We start from the raw sequence: 4,857 nt of genomic DNA on the forward strand, positions 1-4,857 counted from the left end.
TCCAGTGAGCAACTCCTGGAACATCGAACATCTTCGCAAGTTTTACCCATAAGGCGCGGTTGCCGGGCCTCCCGGCAAGCCACCCTTTTGTACAAGATCTGCCGGCAAGGCATGTAACCCTCTGTACAAAGCCAGGCGCAGACCCTGAGCATAAATAAATGAAGCACTGGCGCCCTAAGTTATAGCATGCATGCTAGGTTAAGTCTCTCCCTCGGGTAGGGTTGATAGTGCTTAGCGGTGACTAACCCCTAGCCTAGAGGTCGAGTATGCGTCTTTCTGTCCTCTTTGGTTCGCAGGGCACATGGACACTTCTGCTGAGCCACTTGGAAGAAAGAGAACGAACCGGCGCTCCGGCCCCGGCAAGCCAAGACTGACGGGGGCTGAAGACACAAGGATCCAACCACGGCAAGCCAAGGTTGCCGGGGGCTGCGGATTCAGATAAGTCTTTCATCCCCTGTTATGCATTTCCGTATGGAACTGGGACATGTCAAACCTCGTTTATATTCTTAAACCACCGTGCTCCCCTTTCCCTGTACCCAAGAGCTATCCCCTGGGTCGGGACTTGGTCGTAGTCGCGGTGGCAAGAAAATGAACGAGGGGCCCAACTCTACTTCACCCCTGCCTCGGCCAAGAGCGTGAGAATAGTTGACTGAAGTGGGGGGGACGGCAAGGCCTGTTGACGGGCGACAATGTTTATCTTAAAAATAACAAGGATCCGTTCCTTGGCATGGGCCTCGCTAACGCACAAAGAACCCGGCAAGCACCCTTTTTCATTAAAAACGTCCCATACAGGTACAGTTCGTACGGAATAAAAAACATGAGCAAGGGGATTATGAGTTTTAAATCTAACAAGTGCCCGCAGGCTTACAAACTAAAAAAAGATAAGATGCCCATAATCCCTTTCTTGTCCCTCTCCTCAGGAGATGGAACAAGGTAGCAGGAGGGCGAAAGAAGCGCCTAGGCGAGGTGCGAGAAGCAGAAGGCGCCAAGAGAGCATCCCGGTGCCGGAGCTGGAAGATGAGGCAGCGGCCCGACGATACGCGACGAAGGCGTCGGTGCCCGCGTACTCCGACTTGACGGCCGCCGCCCGCCTTCTTCACCTTCTCCGGCCATCCTACGCCAGCCACCCAAGGAGGCGATGGGGAACGCGCCGATGGAGAGCTTGACGAGGAAGGCCCTCGGCAGGGCGCGTGGCCGAGGGAGGGGCGACACGGTCAGTCGGAGTCGGGGTCGGCGCCCGCCGCTCGACGCCCTCGTCATCGCTGTCGCTGTCCTCCTCGTCACTCCCGCTCGAGGAGGAATCTTCATCGTCGGAGGAGCTCTCCACGCAGCACTTCAGGCGAGTTTCAAGATCTTCATAGACCTTGACTGAGAGCAGGCCGTCCTCCATTAACTTGAAGTAGAGGACGAGCCCCGTCGTCAGGCTGTGGATGCGAGCGAACGTCTTCCATCCACGACGGAGGTACATGACGTGAGGAGCAGGGAAGTCGACGTCGACCCGCGTGCCGCCGTTCCCGCAGCCCCTCATGTGCAGCCTAAGAGTCTGGGGCGGATCGAGCTCCATCTCCCGAGAAAACGGGGTAGGGAGACGAAGACGACGGCGCGGTGGCCGGTGCAGCCTGATGAAGAACTCGCTAGGCTGGTCCCCAACGTGGCCTTCCATTGGAAGAGGCATCGCTGGCGGAGGCGAGGCCGGTGCACTGCCCCGTCCCCCTCTTCCCCGAGCGCCACGACGACCTCGGCCTCTCCCCCTCCCCCTTCCTCTCGTGGCCGGCTCTGCCACCGCGAGGTCTTGGGGAGGAGGGACGCGCTGTCGAGCAGCAACTCTCGCCGCCACCGTCGAAGGGCCGGTGCCTCCTCTCGCCATGGCAGATGGAGGAAGGGAGCCAAAGTGAATGAAGATGGACGATGAAGGGATGTGGGATGCCATCCCCCTCCCCCATCTTATAAAGAGGAGGGGTCGTGGCTCGGCCGCCCGCTCGACCAATCCGGCCATTGGGGTGCAGGGGATCAGGACCGACCCGCTGCCTGAATCAGCGACGGCCCGGTTTCCCGCCTCCACCACCTGCCACCTGCATGGAGGACACGCGGCGAGCAAGCGGAATCGAGGGGATGGATGAGGCGACCATTCCCCGCCCCGTGATCGTGGGGCACGGACACCTTGAAGACCACGACCCGACTCCACTTAGTAAATGAGCTGCACCTCTGCGCCTCCCTCTTTTTATGGGGAAGGTGCAAGCCGCCTCTTTACCACGATGTGACACATGCGTGCGGAATCCGCCCCATGCATGACCCCCACGTCACACACGACCCTCCACGTCGCGCGTTCAACGCGGGTCATGGGGAAGCGCAGCGGACGAAAAGTTACTACAGTAAAAGTCCCGCCCCACCTGCCTGCGCACCGTTCTGGGCCTAGCCCAAAAACGCGTCGCGCTTATGTGTGGCCCAGGCCCGGGGACTCAGGTGTACAAAAGTAGGGGCTCTCCTTTTGACCCCTTTACTTGTGCACGGGCAGTCGGAGCCGCGCGCCGCGACCACACTAAGCATGGCAGAGGAGGGAAGCCGGAGAGAAGCCGGAGCGCAAGGCAAACAAAGCAACGCCAAGACCAGAAACATAAAAGAGCAAGGGGGCGAGGTGGACTCCCCCGGCAACACCCTTGCCGGGGCAGCCTCCACGGCCCCGGCAAGGCGCTTGCCGGGGCAAATTGCCCGACGCCGGCAGAGCGAGCCACCCTTGAGCCCAAGGGTTCCAAACGTCACCAACAACTACATTGGACCCAGGGCTCGGGAGGCACCTCTGTGGTGGCATGCAGATCTTTGTCAAGATCATAGATACATGAGATCAGATGAGGACCAGAAGACGACGATCCTCAGCAGGATTCTAGCCGAGGAAACCCACAAGACCCCCGGCAAGAGCCATGCTGGGGACGACCACAGCGCCACGGCAAGACCCTTGTCGGGCCCCCGGCAAGACCCTTGCCGACGGCACCAGCAGGGCCATAGCCAGGCCCGCACCAGCCAAGACTCCACCGCCGTTCCCAAGCAGCTGCTAGCTCAACCAGCTGGGCAGGCACCTGCGTGGCGATGGGCGGCCTCTACACCGACTCAGAAAGCACCTGCGTGGTGGCATGCAGATCTTCGTGAAGGCTCCACCACCGCGCCACCTCAGCAGCCTGCCTGCCTACATGGCACCGCACACTTCGCTAGCCCCGGCGCATGTCAATGCGAGGCGAGGCGGCGACGGATGGGACAGGCCTCGTTCCCGTCCCCGATAAAGCTAATGGACACCTAAGTAGCGCATTTAATGCGCTTTGTCCTGGAACGCCGGGCGATAAGCTCGCGCCCTGTAGACCTTTCCACCTCCTGTGTGCCACTGTGGTGACACCTTTTGCCTATAAAAGGAGGCCCGAGGCGACCATGAGGGGGATTCGGCTCTTTTGGGCAAGTTACACCCCGTAGCTAGTTCAAGAACACAAGAATGCTCAATACATCCACCAAAGCAGGACTAGGGTATTACGCATCTTCGCGGCCCGAACCTGGGTAAACGATCTATGTGCTTCCTTTCAGACCTGCTCTTCTCACAACCCCGCGCCCGCCAACCGTAGAAGGGATTCCAGTGATCCCATAGGTGTCTTTCCCCCGACAAGGAGCGCCCTCGCCCAAGCCAAGGAGCAGGCAAGGGTGAGCAAAGCGGCCGCTGATAAAGCGGCTCAGGATTTAAAGGCCGAGCAGGTCGCCCGCCGCCAGTATGAGGAGCGGGTGACCGAGGTGGAGCAAGAGCTCAAAGACGCCACCGGCAAGTGCGAGGCCTTGGAGGAGAAGAATAAGGCCCAAGCTGTCGATCTCGCCAAGGCCCTTCAAGAGGTGAAAGAAGCGCGGTCCGAGTCCCGGGCGGCTCGTGAAGAGGTCCGGCAGGCCGAACAGATAGCGGCTGGTAAGCCCTTTCTTTTGCAGAGTATTTTATGCAGTCAAAGATATGCCTTGCTCCCTCGGTTGTGGAGTTCTCTAGACGCCTTTGCGGATCTTCCGAAGAGTGTTGCCGACCCTGCGCAATTATTCCGGGCCCAGGAGGGGCACACGACGGAGAAGCTCTTCTGGTCGCAGTACCTGGCGCCAGAGCGCCCTGCATTATTGAACAACCAGATGATGCAATGGGCGGAACTGCATAGGATGTCCGGATTGGCCATGAAGGACCTTATAGTCCGGCTATGGCCAACCGAACCCATTCCTAGCAGCTACTTCGGCCTAGTGAAACGAATCATCGACGCCCTGCCCCGAGTTGAAGCTGTGAAACGCTCGGCGTGCATAGAGGGCGCGTGGATGGCCTTTGCCAGTGTCAAGATGCATTGGGCGAAGATGAAGGCCGCCGTCGTGGCGGTCGAGGGCCCACCCGAAGGCAAGGACCACCGCAAGCCGGAGCGGTATTTTGAAGACGTCCTAGAGGGTGCTCAAAGGATGTCATATTTGAGTGAATGTATCTGGGTTGCCTAGACGTTGTTTCGTGAACCAAGGCTGTGTAATATATTTGTGCATTTTATCTGAAATCACTTTCCTCCTGTGTGGCCGTTTATTAATCTTGAAAGTTTGCCAGTCGTCGGCTTCAGCCCCCACGTAGATGCTACGGGGGTGTTTGGAGTAACGCAAGATCACACTTGACCCAACGTCTTGGTCTGTAAAGGAGGTGTCTGCGTATCGAACCAGGCAATCGGACTATACGGCTTTAGCACTTTCACTTAGCCATAGGAGTTTGACAATGGGGCTAAGTACTAGCCCCTGGTGCGTATGCGGTCATCCAAACTGGGATGCCATAAGCACATGACCGGACGAAGGCTGGTCCTTCGTATAATACGGAAGAAA

The sequence above is a fragment of the Aegilops tauschii genome, chromosome 5 (assembly GCF_002575655.3).
Source record: "Aegilops tauschii subsp. strangulata cultivar AL8/78 chromosome 5, Aet v6.0, whole genome shotgun sequence".
Lineage (NCBI taxonomy): Eukaryota > Viridiplantae > Streptophyta > Magnoliopsida > Poales > Poaceae > Aegilops > Aegilops tauschii.